Source organism: Acomys minous (assembly GCF_964271855.1).
Source record: "Acomys minous genome assembly, chromosome: 6".
Taxonomy (NCBI): Eukaryota; Metazoa; Chordata; class Mammalia; order Rodentia; family Muridae; genus Acomys; species Acomys minous.
The window spans coordinates 4,877,406-4,897,500 of NC_140487.1; positions in this window are offsets into that span (position 1 = coordinate 4,877,406).

Below are 20,095 nucleotides of genomic sequence, written 5' to 3' on the forward strand. Positions count from 1 at the left end.
AAACAAAAAATATATGCTGACTAACACTTAAAATTTTACATCCTATATTATAATGCCTTAAGCTGCTGTCAAATATATGTTATGACTATAGTTGAACAAATGTCCTTGTATGGTGGAGCATCTTTTGGGTATATGCCCACAAGTGGTATAGGTGGGTCTTGAGGTAGCATTGTTTCCAATTTTCTGAGAAAGCACCAGATTTATTTCCAAAGTAGTTATACACATTTGGACTACCCCCAACAATGGAGGAGTGTTGCCCTTTCTCCACATCCTCAGTAACATGTGCAGTCACTTGAGTTTTCAATCTTAGGCATTCTGACAGGTGTAAAATGAGATTTCAGAGTCATTTTGATTTGCATTTCCTTGATAACTAGGGACACTGAGCATTTTAAGTGTTTCTCAGCCATTTTATATTCCTCTGCTGAGAATTCTCTCTTTTGCTCTGTACTCCATTTTTCAATTGGGATATTTGGCTTGGTAGTGTTCAATTTCTTGGTAGTGTCCAATATATTTTGGATATTAGCTCTTTGTTGGGTATAGGATTGGTGAAGATCTTTTCCCAGTCTGTAGACTGCTGTTTCGTTCTATTGACAGTGACCTTTGCCTTACAGAAGCTTTTCAGTTTCATGAGGGCCCATTATTAATTGTTGATCTTAGAGCCTGAGCTGTTGGTGTTCTGCTCAGGAAGTTGTCTCCTGTGCCAAGGAACTCTAGGCTCTTACCCACTTTTCTTCTAATAGATTTAGTATGTCTGGTTTTATGTTGAGGACTTGAACTTGAGTTTTGTGCAGGATAACAAATAAGAATCTATTTAAATTTTTCTACATGTAGCCATTCAGTTAGAGCAGCTCCATTTGTTGAAGATGCTATCTTTTTTCCATTGTATTGATTTGGCTTCTTTGTCAAAAACCAAGTATCCATAGGTGTGTGGGTTCGTTTCTGGGTCTTTGATTTGATTCCATTGATCCACTGGTCTGTTTCTATGCCAGTACCATGCTGTTTTTAATACTGTTGTTCTATAGTACATCTTGAGATCAGGGATGGAGACACCTCCAGAAGATCTTTTATTGTACAGGATTGTCTTAGCTCTTCAGGGTGTTTTGTTTTTCCATATGAAGTTGAAAATTGTTCTTTCAAGTCTGTAGATGGATGGAACTAGAAAAGATCATCTTGAGTCACGTAACCCAGACCCAGAAAGACATACATGGTATATAAAACAGATATTAGCCACGTGATAGAGGATGAGCACACTACAATACACCGACCTAAAGAAGCTAAATAACAAGTAGGACCCTAGGGAAGATGCTTGATTCTCACTCAGAGGGGCAAATAGAACAGAGACAAGAAGAGGTTGAAGAGAAGTAGCAGGGCAGGAGACTACCGAAGAGGTCCTCTGAATGACTCCACCCAGCTGGGGACTGAGGCAGATGCTGAGGCTTACAGTCAAACTTTAGGGTGAAACGTGGGGAGTTTCATGGAAGAGTTGGAGGATAGATGGACCTGGAAGGGACAGGAGCTTCACAAGGAGACCAAGGAAGACAGAAAATCTGGGCCGTAGCATGAGGTGGGGTGTTCGGCAGAGACTGATGCACCAACCAAGGACCATGCATGATGAGGACCTAGACCTCTTGTCCAGATGTAGTGTAGAGACACCACGGTCTCTCTGTGGGTCTCATAATGTAGGGAGTAGGGGCTAACACTGACATGGCTCCGGTGCCCACTTGTTGATCACTTCCCCCTGGCTGGGCAGACTTGCCAGGCTGTAGAGGAAGAGGATGCAGGCAGTCCAGATGAGACTTGATAGGCTGGGGTCAGATGGTAGGGGAGGAGGGCTCCCCCTTTCTGAGGACTAGGGGAGGGGTGAGGGTGGATGGGAGGAGACAAGGGATGGGGCTACAATCAGGAAGTGAAGTGAATAAATAAAAATAAAATATAATAAAGAAGAAATAATCTAAAAACCCCCATACGTTATGATAAAGTAATTTTCAATGAAGAAGCAGCTTTATCTGGACAGAATGAGCCTGGTTGTTGCGTGGACTGTGAGTTTTAAATTGCTAAAATTCTGTTGCTTTTGTTTTTGTTGTACTTCCAAGATCACGTAGTCAATCCCACCAGTGAGGCTGCCATATAGAAAGCAGTTTCAATGTCCAGAAACAAATTTTTTCCCATAGAGCAGCATTTCAAGGGTGGTTTATAGAGCCTGCCTATACCAAAGCATCAAAGCATTCCCATCCAGATGTGCCAAAACAAGCGTCTTCCGTCTCCCCTCCCCCCCATAGCGTATATTATAGTACATACATATCCTCATAGTGTAAATTATAGGACTTAGCAACGAAAGAATGGGAAGATGCTCAATCAGGAGCATGGAAAGAGCGAAGCAGGAATCATCATACAAGAGGGCTGTATTAGCCATATATCAATAATTAGGTTTGATTGTGTATAACACAAAAATACAAAGAAGGAGTGAGGAGAGGGCTCAGTGGTTCACAGCCCTTGTAGCGTTTGCAGAGGACCCAGGTTTATCTCCCAGGCTCCATGCGGTCATGGTGTCCTGTAGCTCCATGTCACTTAACTCCAGTTCCTGGGGCTTCGGCTTCCTCTTCTGCCCCCCAGGGGCTCTTGCATGAACTGTATAAATACAAACTCATGCAAGTGCAAGCATAGTGCACACGTGTGCACACACACAGGCACATGCATACACACACATGCACACACACACACACACACACACACACAAAGGCTGGCTTAAATACATGGTAATCTTAAAATGGTAAACTTATTACAGAATTGGAAACACTCCAGTTCCAGTCTGTAAGTTCTAACCAGTAGAAAGGAACCCCAATACCTTTAAAAATTTATTCCAGTACATTACCTTCATCCTAAATTCTAGAGTGTTTGCTGGAGTACTGCCTGTGATATATCTGTTCTAGGAAGCAGAGAAATTAAATATTTTTCAATTAATTATTACAATTATTAATACATATAAAATAATTATTATAACAGAAACCCGAATAGCCACAACCGAGGCGAAGGATTAAATTATCATCAGCATCATAATGTGCCTTTTTATGTCTCCTCTAACCTTTTACCTCCTTTTCCAAAGAGACAATCGCATTCTCACTTCTGAGGTCTACTTTCCTCATTTGTGAAGTTTCTATAAGCAGAATGAACGGTATATGCTCTTTATTTTCTGCATTTAGCCACACCACTTTATCTATTTTCTATGTTCTTTATAAAATGACTTTTAACTTACTTCATGTGTATGGATATTCTATCTGCGTCTATTTAAGTGCACCCTGTGAGAGCAGTTCCCGTGGAAGCCAACATAACCAGATCCCTTGGAGCTAGAATCACAGAGGGTCATAAGCTGTCCCGTAGGTGCTGGGAACCAAACTCTGTGCTATGTAAAGGCTTCAAGAGCTGTTGACCACTGAGCCCCCAATTTTCTGGCCCATTCATTTGTTCTTTGGTTATTCCCAATATACTATTAACCCATTAGTTGGGATCTCAATATTAGCAATTTTGTTTGGGGAATTATAGTTTTTATTTTGTCTCCTTCAATAGCCTTTAGGTTTTTTTCAGATTCTTTTTAATGTTTTGAAATTAAAATATCATTACATCATTTCCACCCTTTCCTTTCTTCTCCTCACCCCCTTCCATGTGTCATCCTTTCATCCCTCAGATTTGTAGCCTCTCTTTTTAATTGTTGTTATATATCATATATATGACACATATAACATATAGATAATATGTGTTATATACATATATTACATTATAACATGTGTTATATATGATATATTATATATCACAACCTGTTTAGTCGGTATAATGTTACTTGTATATGTATATGAGTTCAAGGCTAACTCCTTGGTACTGTATAACGAATTTTGAAATTCTTTCCTAACATTCTTATTTTTATGTTTACATTTCAACATATTAACTTGTTAATTGTCAATATAATAATAAGATGAGGATGATTCTGGTATCTCAAGCTGGAGAGCAGCTAGGGACACTAGAGATCCCAGATCAGTTAAAGCACTGAATACTAGGAATGATTGGAAGTTCAATTTCTTGTAATTCCCTACAAAGGCTCATCTATTTTGGGATCATTATTTTCTCTAACCGGTAGGTTCTCACAGCCTCAAACTAAACTTGTAATAATTTACCTTGGTGTCTGCCTTTGGAAAGCCTTGGTCTCTAATTCTTATTTCTATAGCCCAGTCATTGTGTCAAAATTCTACCTAACTTCCCACAAAATTCTCTGGGAACCTGGAGTTCCTGAGCTGTAATTCCATGTTTGTATGGAGGTGAGAGGTCACCCTCACGTGTTCCTCAGGAGTTGCCTGCTTTGTGTTTTGAGACAGTCTTTTGCTGGAACCAGAGGCTTGCAGATTAGGTTGTGGTCACTGGCCAGTGGGGCCCAAACCTGCCTGTCCCCACTTTCCCACCACACCTGTGTATGGGGGGAGATGAAACTCAGGTTCCATGGTGCACACATATGCACTTTACTGGTAGAGCTATCTCTTCACCTCATATATCCTATTTCTTCTAAGTTCAATTAACTCCTGCTCTTCTGCGTTTCTTCCAACAGAGCTACTTTTCAGATTGTTTAACCCTTTTCTTTGTCCTCCAGAATGTGTGGTAATTGGTAATTTCCTATTTTTCCAACCTTAGAGATCTTATGATCTTTGCTCTTGAAATGTTGGCAAAAGTGTAACAAATGCTGTGCTCAGTTCTCAGGGATACCATCTTTTTTCTGGGTCTTTACCTTGTTAGTCTTAATTGTTGTAGTACATCTATGTTACAATTTGTTCTATGTTTTAAATATTGTTCATCCTTTGGAATTACACACTTTGTGAACTACTGTAATAAACATGTCAGGGCTTGTTTCAAAGCCCAGTGTAGGACATGTCAGGGCTTGTTTCAAGGCCCAGCGTAGAAAATAGCTGACAGCCCAAAAAGCTGACGTCTGACCAGATGTGTGAGTGATAGATAAAACCTTAGTAGTAAGTTCTGACCTAGGAGCAGCCAGGACTGCAAGTTAGTGATAAGAGTGCCGCAGAAAGCTAGATGTGTGAATTAGAGAGGGTAAGGCTAAGTAAGTATAAAAACCCTGAGAAGAAGCAGCCAGCTCTCTTCGCTCTCTTCGCTCTCTTCGCTCGCTAGCTCTCTCTCTCTCTCGCTGTCACCATGATTACCTAAAATGCTACCAGCCGATGGGCGCTCTCCCAGGACGGAGCGGACAGACATGCTGTCAGATAACAACCCGAGAACCGATTCAAGTCGCAGCAGCGAACCTGTTCGACAGATCTTCGCGATATCAGGTCGTATACCCTAATGGCATAAACTCCCAGAACATTAAGATGCTAAATGCTACTCCTATTAGAATTAAGATAGTTTTAAGAGTGTAATGAAATGGTATTGGTGGCTTGGCCTTGGAGCTTTAGCCACTGCCTTTTGTTGTAGTTGCCTTTGTATTGCTAATAAACCTCTCTTGCTAATTCGTACCACTTGCTCTTGGCCTGACTCTTTTGTTCCGGATTCTGAGTGTAAACTCTCTGCTCGCGACAACTACCTAACTTCTGAATGGAATTCCCCCACACTTGTTTTTTAAGTGAATTATTCAAAATGCTCACAAAGTGTTTTCTAGTTAGATGCACCACTGGTCACAAGGTTACAGTTGGCTGGCCTGAGATGGGACCTGGGAATTGTCATCTTTAACCCACCTGGCAGCACACCCAGATTAAAGAAGAGCTCTGCTACTGTAGAAAAACATGAGCCTGAGCACTGCATGGAAATTAGCAATGCACCACTGAAATGCACAATGCAACCAAAAAACAAGCATAGAAATACTTCAGAAAATTGTGGAGATGACATGTAAAAACCACAAAGACTTAAAGAGATTTCTTCTGGGAAATGAGATTCAAAACTGAGAGAAACAAGACAAGGAACTGCCTCTCTCTCTCTCTCTCTCTCTCTCTCTCTCTCTCTCTCTCTCTCTCTCTCTCTCTCCCCCTCCCTCTGTGGCGTGTGTGTGTGTGTGTGTGTGTGTGTGTGTGTGTGTGTGTGTGTGTGTACATGTGAAGGTGCATGTGTTTGTTGAAAATCTTAGAGCTCTAAGAGTTTACCTATCCATCACATATATTTCTATCCACATGTTGCTTTGACATAATAAAATCAATATAAAGAAGCAGAGAATCTAGTTTCTGTTTGCTGAAATCATTTGTTCACATTGCCTGCATGCTTCTCTTGGCCTTGGGTTTTTCTAGACTGTCTTCATGGTTTTATTAATGCTTTACTATTAACCAGAACTAGATTAAATGCTCTCCAGTATCTCTTCCATAACCTGGTGCAAAGCATATGGTTTAAAATGTAACTATTGGGGCTGGAGAGATGGCTCAGTGGTTAAAAGCACTGCCTGCTCTTCCAAAGGTCCTGAGTTCAATTCCCAGCAACCACATGGTGGTTCACAACCACCTGTAATGTGATCTGATGCCCTCTTCTGGACTACAGGCGTACATGCAGACAGAACATTGTATACATATTAATAAATAAATAAATATTTAAATAAAATGTAACTATCCTAATATTTAGATACCACACACCCATCAATGTGAATCTGCAGGTGTTCCTTCAGAACCAGGCAAGGGTCCTATTTTCCAGAGATAGAAAAGTGATTCAAGATTTAAGCTTATCTCAAGGTTGAAATCAGGAATTTTCCTCAAGAGCAAGGATACGATTTTAGTTTTTAAAAAAGTGAAAATAGCAATTGAGACATCGTAACATATGTGCAGCATCTTTATTATTTTATAGTTTCTAATCCCAAGTGGTGTTAAAATATGCACCTGATAGTTCTCCCACCTGCATCCATGAACAGAATTTTTGGGAACTGTTCGAGATCACTGACATAACATTTAGTAAGGAAGTCCAGCCCTTCATAGAAAAGCTTAAAGTACAAAGACCAGCATTACTTACAGAAAACTCAGTTTAAGTGAGAGTGATTACAAAGTGGTGGAAAGTGTAACAGAGATAAAATAAATAGTTATATCAAATGCCTACGGAAGGGAGAGCAGTGAGAACACAGAGTTGACATCTGAAGCTTTATGGTCTCAGTGTGATTTATTTATTTTATGCCATAAAAACAGAACACCACACCCAGGCCATTATAACGAAAAGAAATTGGAGATTTGGTGAGATGTCTCAGTGAGTACAAGTGCATCATCTGAGAGTGCCAAGACCTGAATCTAAATCCCAAAGCCAGATATTGCTGCCTGTAACCCCAGCACTGAGAGAGGTGGGGGCAGGGCGTAGAGACAGGTAAATCAAGAGCTTGCTGCTGGATAGTCAGCCAACCTAACTAAAGCTGTTAGCTTCCTGCCAGTGAGAAATCCTGTGTCAAGTCAGTAGGTGCAGAGAGATGGAAGAAAGAAATCTAAATAACAATGCACCCTTGGCCTCCACATGCTCTGCCTTTGCTGCACATTTAATTTGCATAATCCACACATATGAACACAACACACTCACCCAGACACTGTCCCACACAGTTGGTTTCCCACAGTTCATATGGGGAGGGGCTTCTTGCTGCACTGTGACCTAGCAGGAAAAAGTGGTCAAACACAGCGGCAATGCCTTCTGTGAGTGGCATTAATCTGTTAATGAGGGCAGCTCTCTTGTGGCCTCATCCTCTCTTGGAAACAGCATCTCTTGACAGTATTGCACAGGGAGTCAAGCTCCTATCAGTGTACACCTCTTAGGGGAAAATAATACAATAAATACCTCTCTAAAGATTTTCACATTTGTCACCAAATCCTTGCGTTCTGTGAAAAGCTGTGCTCTGTTTGCCGGTTGGAGTGATTGGCTTATGCTTGACTTAATGTTATCAGATCAGAATTGACTCTGATTCCTTCAGACACCCACAGTGTGGGAAGAACTGTAAGCTTTGTCACAGGTGAATGCAGTCTTGGCGGGCTTTGCCCTTGGACACACCATGGATACTCCCTGAGATTAACCTTGAGATAGACTGGGTGGAGCCACCCTGGGCCTGGAATTCAGGAAGCAGACCTGGGGACTCCACCTGGACTATTGTGTTTCTAATTGACCTTCACTGGGAGAGGGAGACTGCCCCATGCACGTGACAGACAGGCAGGTGGAGAGGAGCAGCAGGTTGAGACAGGGCTTGAGCGCACATAGATCAGAAAAAAGGATCAGCGAACAGGGTGGACCAGCACACAGACCAGAGACTCCTAGGGACTGTCCTATGGAACGGATACCGGAAGCTTCACTCTTTTTTCCCTCTAACCTTTTTTCCCTCTTGTGTAAGCTAGTTAGGTTGTATAATAAAGTTTAATTGTTAAGAAACAGAGCCAACAATCAGATCAGAATTGACTCTGATTCCTTCAGACACCCACAGTTCCATCAGTTTATGCAAAGATTACTGGGAGTCTTTATAGGTTTATGTGTGATTTTATATTTTCAGAAAAGATTATGGAAAAATACCTGATGTCAATAAAATGTGCTGCTCACCATATTTTAAAAGTTCACGATTTGTACGTCCTTTGACATGGCTTTAAGGTTTTGTTTTGTTTTGTTTTTTTGTTTCTTGTTTTTGTTTTTTTTGTAATAGAAGCAGGTCTAGATTTTCACTAGTCAGACTCTTCCTTTAAATGATGACAACCTGATGCCATCCTGAGTCCACTTCCCACCTGGGGTAGCCAGGCCCAATGCACACTGAGGTGGACTGGAGGGAAGGAGGCTGAGCCATGTGCGGGTGCGTGCAGTGCAGGATCTTGGTCGATGGGTGTGTGAGCAATGAACACACCCAGGAACAGCTTCAGAGGAGTGGCTTGGTTTATTGAGGGGGGAGAGGATATTTATGCCCCCTCGGGAGGTTGCGGGGGTGGTGGTGGGGGAAGGTGTTAGAAGACGCTTCATCTGCATATTCAGGGGCTGTAGTGGGGGGCGGGTTATAAGGTCAAACAAGAAGTGAAGCCTGCTAACTGTCAGGATAGTCAATTCTTACTAGGGTTGGTAGTGGGGCGGATGGGGGCACCAGGTTGGGAGGAGGGAGGTAGCCAAATCCTGCCATCCTCATGTTTGAGGTATCCAGGATTGAAGCTCCCTGGACTCTTCCTACATCACCCTGGGCCATTATGGTCCCACAAAATACAACGGAGTTTCTTTAGTGGAGGCAAGTGTACATTTTCAGTAGGTAAGAAACAAAAACCAGATAGGTACAAAAACTACTCTTCTGCTTTAGTCTCTCTTAAGCCCTTTCACCAACCAGGTTTTGTTGTTGTTGTTGTTGGTGGTGGTGGTGGTGGTGGTGTGTGTCTGTGTCTTTGAGACAGGGTCTCTCTGTGTAGCTTTGGTTGTCCTGGACTTGCTTTGTAGACCAGGCTGGCCTCGAACTCACAACAATCCACCTGCCTCTGCCTCCCGAGTGCTGGGATTAAAGATGTGCAGCCACCACTGCCCGGCCTATTATTTTTAAGATGGCAATGGTGTATAGTTTAATTATTTTAAATGAACAAACAAAAAGTCAAAATGGGCAAACAGAATGTTTAGGGAGCCACAGGGTAACAAATACTCTCTGGCTGGTGCCCTTCTTTATGTTCAGAGCTGGGAACACCAGGCCAGCAGCCGGCCAGTTCTTGTGTTTCCCTCAGGGGCTCTAACCAAGGACAGTCGAGGTCAGTGACTGCTGCTGTGAAAAGTGGTCAGGATGTAACTTCAGTCATTTCACTAAATATGTGTAGTTCTATAAACAACAGTCCTTCACCAACAGCCAAATGGAACAGAAAAATCTCACTGTGGCGTTTCGACACAAACAGAATCGGAATCTACAGTCCCAGCAAGGGGCTAGAATGTGAAAGAGGAGCTCCAGGTTTGTTAAACAGAGGAAACGCAGACAGCTCCCATGGGAAAGGTCCCATCAAGGGGTTGCGCCTTTAAAGGGTGCCATGGAGTGCTGCGAAACCAGCAAGAACTCAAGAGGACAGAGCTGCTCTTGGTGCCACGGAAGCCATGGCTGGAGAGCTTAAGCCTGTGTCAGAGCATTAGGCCTGCAGAGCTGAGCCCTGCCCACCGCAGCACCCATTCCTGGATCTCAGGGCTACTCACAGCCCAGAGACAACACAGGTGAGCCTGTCCAATGAGATCCTGTCCAGTGAAAACTGATGCGGAGCCGCTAAGCCAGGAGGTCGTGATGGGATGCAAGAGCAAGCCCGCAGCCCTGTAGGCAGAGTGGTACCCTCCAGGTCAAGTAACACGGAAGGAGCCCCTTTGTCCCATGTGACTGAGACAAGAACTCATCAAATTCAGTGACACCTTGGTGTCTGTGCAACTGGAGAGGAGCCTTGCTAGAAACGAGCAGCGCTGAGGAAAGGGCCACAAAAGTCCTGCTCTCTCTTGCTAAAAACTACTGGAGCCTCTCAGCACCACACTTGTGGTCTTTGGCATTCATATCACTCAAAAAGAGAGTGCCTGTAAATCAGAGGAGCCTCAGGGTGTGAGGTAGCGAGTGCAATGGAAGTCCCCAAACGTGGGTCCCCTCCTCCCCGCCCCCCCCCCCCCAGAAAGGCTGAGTGTATCCTGAACATCAAGGGGGCTATGGATTCCCTCTTGCCAGATGTCAGAAGAAAGGAACAGGCCCAGCCTCTTACTGCCCTGTCACTCAGGGAGGACGCACTGCCCATATCCACTCCATCAACTCTGTGATGACTACCAATGCCTTTTATGAGAGCACAGAGTGTGACTGGACGGACAGCAGCCTCTCTGCAGGGAAAGGGAGCCCGGGCTCCAGTCTGTGTGCTCAGGTGTAGTTCATTTCCTGTTACTTTCTCTGACCTTTTTTCCAGGTCAAAAATCCAGAGAGTCAGCTCAGCCCTTTAGAAGGCAAATCTTTTGGGGGAAAAAAGACAAGAGGAAAAGCTACCCTTTAGCGCCACTCTATTCTATCTGATGGAAGCATCCCAAGTGGTGGGGACTCAGTAGCCCTTCCAAAGTGATTGAGAGTTGACAAGGGAGGCTGGCTCTTCCCTGAGGAGAGAAGACCCAGGGCACTAATAAGGATGAAGGAGGTGATCTCTGTCTCTCAGAGGGACTGTCTGAGCTCCTGAAATGCAGACTCCATGAAGGAGTCTGATCATCTAAAGGCCACCGGGGGCCAGGCTTGACAGCCAGAAGATCTTATGCCTTCTGTGTCTCAGAGTGTCATTTCCGGGGAAGAAAATGGCCACCCTCAAGCACCAAGAGATAAGACAGAGGACCAAGACTCCTGGTTACCAGATTAATATGACCGTAGCCTAGTAGACAGGAGGCAATAAATGCAAGCGAGGCCTCGCCTGCTTCATTTAATGGAGTATTCTTTGGACGACTTCCTAGAGTTGTCCAGGAAAAAAATCTGGGTTTCAGTGTACTAATTCCTCCTTTTTCCCCATCACAGGAAATCCTTCATCCCTGGAGAATTGCTTGGGGGAGATTAGGTAGTGGTCACTAAAACTATGTGCTTTCACAGCATAGATATCTAAAGCTTATCTGTGTCTATCAGCTTTTAATGACTACATGTATTAGCATCTTTCTTTAATAGGGAAACACATTATTCCTGAGGTCCAGAAGAAACAACCCTTGTATTACAATCTACATATCTCCTTATATCTCAGTCTTCAGCTTCCAGAGAGTAGAATAACTTTAGTCACCAACAAATACCATTTAGAATCCAGGGAGAGAGAAAAGAACTCCAGAGGTAAATGAAGTTTGTTCAAGGAAGCAAGATCTCTTGGGACTTGGCTTCTATGTCTCCTAAGTTCCCTAACTCATTTATCCTGGTTTTTCTCCTGTACATTTAAGCCTCTAACCCAATTGTCTGGAGCTTCAAAATTACACAGCATGGACTCACTACATCTCAGTCCGTGGCTTGAAACTCATCCTTGGAGTGGAGACCCATGCCCTGCACATTAACAACCCCCATATATGTTTTATATAATCAAATACAACTACATACACATATAATACACACATGTATAATTACATATGTACACACACATATATATGTATATACATGTGGTTTAAGTAATAAAAGTATTGAATAAATAAAATGGCAATTGGAATAACTTATGAAAACATGCCACTTTCACTTCCTCTGGCCTTGATCTTGCGACACTGCATCTGCGTTGTGTTGTTTCAGGCTTCCCTCTCACCCTGGTTTGAACTGGTCTTGCTGACTTCCTTGTCACAATGTGGGAAGTGATGCTTTTCATCCTTGACTCTAGGAATTCATGACAATTTGCTCAGATAATATAAATATTGAGGTCTGTTGCTGATTCATTTATGAAGGCAAGACAATGATTCCTGCTCTGTATTCACCTCACGGTTTCCCAAAGGGAGTTGATATAAATGACTATGAAAATATTAAATCTTCAAGACAGTATTCCAACAGTTTGTGGTCATACTAACCAAGCCTGGTGCTTGAGTTCACAGGCTCAGAAAGTTTTTGACAGGAGAGTGTCTTCTAGAAGGTCACTTGTTATCTCGCTTTTCTAGACTTCCTTCGTTTTACTCGTATGCTCTTTTGTTCTCTAAATTGAAACTCATGTCCCCCCTCACATCTCACATTACTTTTTCTCTTCTATCTTAACTGTTCCCTCTTTGATTTGTTGTTATTGTTACTGCTGCTGCAGACCGAAGTCTGTACCATTTCTTCTCTTACACAACTAGATCCTAAGAAACCTTGAGTTACTTAGATTCACCCTTAAAAGCAAGTTAATACCTGACCCACCTATCACTTTTTATGATCTTATACACAGGTATTTTTCCAAGAAGCTTTTTAATAAAACAAAGCTATAGGGAGTAGCTACTTGTTGCCTTTCCACAAATAGGTCTCCTGAAATCGGCTCCTCTTTTATTTCATGTTTTTCTGTTAGCACTCAGCTCCAATAATGCAGAAAGAGCTCACCCGCTCAAGCTGCTGGCATTTTGTCTCTTCATTGACTATCTATGTATCACCTTGTTTAAATTTTGAAGTTGGGTTTGGTCAAGCCTACAGAGATAGCTCCAGGCCTGTGAGAAGAACCTCATCACCCAGTAGGAGACTGGGACACATTCCAACATTTCACCCTCTCATTGGGATTGTTGAAACTTTTGAAGCAGCCATAAGGCAGATACAGGGCATGTCTATACTATGACACCAAGTCTTAAACACTTAAACACTGGAATCCTATTTCTTATGGCTAGATAATTGCCTAAGAAGGTTTCTTGTTGAGGTTTCCATTTGTTGCACGGTGATACTTGCCTTTATAAATTTGAGCCAATAATTGTATTGAAGTAACTCTTAGCTGCATGTATTGCATGATTACTCAATGTTTTTCTTATACATTAATATCTTTAATGTGCTAGAGTGTTTATAGCAACATATCAAACTCTAGTGGGTTATACAACAGAACTCTGTTGCTTGAAACAGGTAACCGTGGTAGCACATAATTCACTTCCATTGCAGAGGTGGGGCAATATTTAAGATTATCCTTGGTTTCATAGAGAGTTCAAAGTTAGCCTGGGCTACATGAGACCCTGTGTTAAACTCGGGTTCATAAATGTTGGCAGAATTGGACTTTATTTTACTATTTTACTTTTGTTTATTTTATGTTTTGCCACAGAATGAATCTCATGCATGAAGAGCACGTGACCTACACGTGACCTACCAAGGCCTGACCTGCGTGCTTAGCCCAAGGTGGCTCCGTGTAGAGGCAGCAAGGGAAGGCTTCACTCCTGACCTCTTTCCCTCCGATCTCAGCTTCACTTCAGACTCCTTTCCGTCTCATCTCAAGCTTCTCTCTTTTTCATCTTCACATGGTTTTTCTTCCATTAGTGTTGGTTTCTACGTGAAAAATTCTTCTTTCTAAATGTTGCTTTTATTTTGGGGATTATTACATGATTACATAGTTTCCCTCTCTCCTTTCCCCCCTTCAAACCATCCTATATATGCTACCCGCTTTCTTTCAAATTTGTAGTGTCTTTTTCCCCACCAGTTGCATGGGTTCCTAAGTATAACCTGCTCAGTCTGCATAATGTTACTTATCTGTGCATATGTCTTCAGGACTTACCATTTGGTATTCAGTAACCAATTGATGTGCTTTCTCCTGGGAAGACTATATCTCCTGCTGTAAGCCCTGTCAGTATAATGACACCAGTAGTACTGGATTAATGTCCAACCTAATGACTTTATTTTAATGTGAGTATTTCTAAAAGACCCAGTCTCCAAAGAATGTCACTCTCTGAGGGACTAGGGCTCGGCCTCCAACATATCAGGCTGGAGGGCACATAAAACCATGACACTAATAACATAATTGGTGACCTGAATACTTAACTTACTACACAGTGTGGGGACAGCATTACTAATTTAAAAATAAACCCACAGAAACCTGTAGTTCAAATGTGAATATAACCGTATTCCCAGGGAATAATCATACTCAACCTTTATTGTTTTTATTTAATTGACTTGCTCAGATTACCTCTCAATTGTTATCTCTTTATTTAATGAAGTAGAAATATGCCTCAAGTACCCATTAAACCTCAGTGTTCTTCCTCGCCTCAGCTTTTCTGGGCTTCAGGGTTTCACTACTAGGGTTCCTTAGAGAATTAATGCATTTTGTATTAAGAATTTACTCTGTGCCTGTTACTTTTTTTAGGATTGAAGATAAAAGTCGTTGAAGATAAAAACCAAGCAGCCATGTTTCTTTCCCATACTAGAACACAGGAGGCTATGGAAAGCAATGTTGTGAACAAATTAAGTTATGATGCTCAAAAGGCAGTGTGTGTGGGTGTGGGTGTGTGGGTGTGGGTGTGAGTGTTGAGGAAAGTCCATACAGTATTGTTCAGTGTTTAAATCTCAGTGTATCTTAGTTAAGCAGCTGTAAGTTTCCCATGGTAATAAAGCAAATCAGGTAACTATCACTTGGGGATGAGAGGCAACATGAGAGGTCAGACTTATACAAGGGCACAGGGTAAGCACATCTCCCTGGGAAGCCTAGCTGGGTAGAAGAAGCATGACCACCTTAAAGCGAGAAGATGAGGAAAAGGAAGCAAGAAGGCCCAAGGAGGGCCAGAAAGAAGTGGGTGAAGAAGGAGAAGGGAAAAACTAATAGTCAACTATGTCCCTTTCAAACATTCCTCTCTTCTGAATTGTGAAACAAACATCTTAATCAAAGCCTGCCAATGAGCCTGTCTCTGGGTCTTATCTTCATGGTTGAAATTTACTTTCAAATATGTGGAAAGATTTATTTCCCTAAGACCAAGTAAATCACATGTGGTAAGAGATTTGGATAGATTAGCTGCTTGTGGATGCTTATGAGGGACAGAGAAACCCTTGCTTGTTGGGTTTGATGAGTCTAGTGCTCAACAGATACCTATTGGTTGTTTAATTACCTACGTACCCTGTTCATTGTCAGACACAAAGGAATGGATAAAATGGTGCACTTTGTACTCATATTGTGGAGCCATTTAGCTTTAAACTTTTCTGGTTCCCTTGAAATACTTAGTGGCAAACAAAGATGCTATTAGAAATAGACTCGAATTTTCTGCACTGCCTTAATTGCACCTATTACTTCCTTAGTGACCTTCCTGTGATCCATTTGGAACAATGTCTGAAAACACTGATGACTCAACAAATATTGCTTGTGAGAAGAAGTAAAAGATGCTAATATAAAAAACCACATTGATTATTAAACTTAAAAATAATGCTTCCTCCTGAGGCACAAAGGTGTGGCCTGAGCTGAGGAGGAATCATCACGTTATGATGGGTACAAACACCTTGAACAAATTGGGGTCACTTGGGCCTCCTGAAGCTCATTTGTAAGATGGGAAAATAAAACCACATATCTTTCACTTCACTGAAATTATAAGTGTCAAATAAAATAACATGTGATAGTAAGCTGGAGATTTGGAATCATAGAGATGGCTCAGCAGTTAAGAGCATTTGCTGTTCTCCCAGACCTTCTGGGTTCTCTTTCTGGCACCCACATGGTGGCTCATAGCCCTCTGAATTGCAGTTCCAGGGAGTCTGCCATAGGTGCCAGGCATGTACATTCCACATGGTGGCTCACAGCCCTCTTGACATTCCAGTTCCAGAGAGTCCACCAGGCATGTACATGCAAGCAAACACTCACACACATAAAATAAATCTAATTCATAATAATTTGAGGAGTGGTAAAATATGACTAAATATGGTGATTAATAACATATATGCTAAGTGTAAATCCAAATATTTATGAATTCAAAGGTAGTTGATATTTTAATAAGGAATGTACCACACCCAATGGCCTGATTTTATTATTAAGTGGAAAATTACATCTAAAACTACTTGTGAAGATACAAATATTACGAATATTTAAGATAAGTATAGTTTCTTTTGTGAGAGTGAAGGAGTCTTAGTTGTTTGGATAATGGTCCATGCTGGCAATTCTGTGCTATCTCTGCAATCTCCATAGCAACAAACTCTGATGTAACAAACAACTGAATTTGATGTGGATACCAAAAGAAGCTCAGAGCTACCACAATGGAAATTCAGCAATGTATTTGTAAATGTTTCTGTATAAGTGCTTTCTCCCTGCTCTGCTCTTAATTTGAAATTACCCTTTGGATACCACTCATTGCAATTCTTTTCTCTATTAAAAAGTTGGTTATTGCAAAGTGAAGTGTGTGTGTGTGTTTTTTTTTTTAACAAAACTTTGTAAGTATATAATTCCCATTTCACTTAAGAGGACTTGTGTGTTTTTTTTCCATGTATGATTATATCCTTAAGGAACAGATATGTTTATTGGATATTACAGAAAGGCAGCCAAAATAGATTGGGATCCCTTCTGAGAACATGCCCCCAAATTACACAGCTATTCTCACTGGGCCTCATAAAGGTTTTGTCACCTCACACACTATAGTGGGGACTAAGTTTTCAGTGTATGGACCATTGGGGAGCACTATCAAACCATATCGAAACCACAACATTTGCCAATGATTTATTGTACTTTCATTTATTTATTGAAGAAAGTCTTTAGGAACCAACTCCAATCCCACACCAAAGCAAGTAACTAGAGGCACAGACATAACAAAACATCTTCCTCAGCTCAGATTGCTCATAGCTCAGTGGGTGGGTATGACAGACAATGGCAGAACTAAAGACCCAAGATAAACATCTTTGGGAGAAATTAGAAAAGAAATGTTACAGAGGAACTAATGTGTGGCCAGTCTCCTTAAGGTCTTACCCCCCCTCACCCCTCTCTCCACATACTCAAGAAGTTTTAAGAAGGAGACCAAAATTCAACCACTAAAAAACGTTACTAGTTAGCTTTAGATACCAGGGTGTGGAAAGGAAATAGATAATGTTTCCTTGCCTCAAGCCTGATCTCATTGATAGAACAATAAATACATTTTGTGCTTAAAAGAATTACTATTTTAAAATGTGCTTTTAATTACTGGATGGGAAGTATAGCACAGCTCATCCTGTGGCGATGTAGATCTGTCAACATTGTCCTTCCTAAAGGTATTTATCTAAGAAAGCCGAACTGCACAGCTGCTGGACTGCTCCTCCAGCAGTTACAAAATGTTACATATCTTACACAATGTTACAAAATGAAGTGTTTTCATTGGAAGATGGAAAGACCAGTATACACCAAATGCCAACGGTCATGCTGTAAATTATCATTCATGATGATAAACACTCTTTCCCAGACTTTCTGGCAAATCCCAGTTCATCCTGTCAAGAGCATTTGGGTCTTGCTATGTGACTGTCGCAGCCTTATAATTAATGTGCCCTTAGCATATTCTCCTTCATCACCCAAAGGAGAGGAAACATGCGATACAACTAATGCTCTCTCCGCCTGGTGAGCGCCTTCTAGGTGAGGGACAGGACACAATGGACACTCTGGGTGGCGCTCTGCTCTTCTTTTGTTCACATTATCCCTTCCTCCCTCCCTCCCCCTCTCTTTTTAACAGAGCTTGTTTTTCTGAGCCGCCCAGGATCTGTGAATAGAGAGTTGCTAGGTAAATTTATTCCCTTCCAGAGGATTTCTCCAAATTGTTCCCTTAACTGCTGATAAATCATCTAATTCAATCACTTCATACTATTCAAAGCTGTTAGAGTTATTTGTCTGTTTAAAATTGCAAACTATCTCCATCATTAGCACCCTTGTACTGAGGCGAGGTTCCTGGAGAGTATGTGTACATCTCTGGGGAGTGGGCAGGAGACAAACAAATCTTCAGATTTTTAAGGCAAAATGAGAATTTAGAGATCACTTAGTCCAATGTCTCATTTTAGTAAAGATCAGGCTGAAGCCTAGTCAGAGCCAGTAGAAGATATAAGAAGAGGAGACAGGACCACAAGTTCTGTGGTAGACCATGTTGCCGACGTCCTTAATAACATATTTATGAAACCAAGTGGATTTGGCCCTATGTGAAAAGTAAGTGGTTTTTTTTGTTTGTTTGTTTTTTGTTTTGGGGGTATTTTGTTTGCTTGCTTGTCTTTTAGAGACCTGGCCTGGAAGGTGCTATTAGCTATATGACAACCAACTTCTCTTCCTCTCTGTCTCTATCTCTCTCCAGTACTAGGATTTGAACCCAGATACTTATGGCTGATATATATGTGTACTATTATTGAGCTGTCTAGAGATCTGCAGCCCACCTCTCTCAGTACATTCTTCTCCATGGAGTAAAAGAGAAGTAGAAGGAGACAATATTTTAAGTTCTGATATTCTGAGCACTGAAGCAATTTATAAGCAGGAGAAAACATGTATATATTAGGCTCCTAAAAGTGATTCCAAAACTGTTTAAACTATGCAATCTAGGTGCTTGTAGGAACAAGATCGAAGTTTTAGAGAAACTTATCTGTACCCCATTGTTAAGGCGTGCCCTTTTGAAGGTTTTTGCTGTTACAAATGGTATAAGAGCTTAGGGAGTAAAAGTCTATATGAATCCCTTTAGGAAGGGCAGCATAGAATAAGCTTTGGAGGTACCAGAATTGCCAACCACAAGGGCCTGTGTCTTAAACTGAAGGAGATGAATGATGCCTGAATACCTGAACTATTGGAGTGACAACCAGTAGTCAAACAACTTGGGGATCCTTTGCTATGCTATCAGGATCCAACTTCTACTAGAATCCCCCCAATATCCTGAGAATTGTTTAGGCCTGCACCCTATAGTGAACAGAGCACATCCTTATGAAAGAGGCCCATGTACTTTGCATTCTTCACCAATAACATCTATCCTTATCCTGATCACAGATCCTCCCTCTAGGCCTTAGCCCTGAGCTCTGTTTATCAGCCAATAGAATTCATTCTTGTTGTAAAGGCCTCAAGCCACAAGTTCTACTGTGCTTAAACCTGTAAGAAAAGTAAGCCTCGAAGTCATTCTCTAGAAGGCTATGACCCAGTGTCTGCAAAGATGACGCAATCTTGAGTTTCACTCTTCATCTCTCTCAGAGCAGTCCCCTGCAGGCTGTGAGGCCTTGTGGGGGTGTCTCCCAAAAAGACCCTGTTGAATTTCTTAATGTTTTCCCTTTCAAGTCCTATCATTCACACAAGAAATTTAAAGTCAATAATTTGTTTCTTATTTTATAATAACAAGAGTCTCCACATACCAACTTTTGTTTGTCTGTTTTGTTGTTGTTAACTTTTTTTGGTGTTGTTGTTAATTTTTTTAACAGGGTTTCTCTATATAGCTCTGACTTTATTGGAACTCACTGAATATGTAGACCAATCTGGCCTTGAACTCACAGATTTCTCTTTGCTAATGTGCCTCCCAAATACTGGGATTAAAGGCATGCATCACTCACACCCACTTCTTATACCCAAAAGTTCAGATATTAAGTGCAATTCCCTCACCTCTCTCCTTTGGACTTGGAGTTCATGCATAGGGGCCTCACAATGGCTCCCTTGCACTTTCCTCTGCACTGAGGACTTCACTTTTTCTCTCTTTGTCCCTGAGTTGTGGACTCCCAGTTCTTCCCTTGGTATGGTTCTCCTGCATCATAAAGCACCCTTCAGCACGGCCAAAGAGTGTAGAGATGCACTCTTGTCCACCACAGTGATTTCCCTTGGATATGAACTTTCACTTT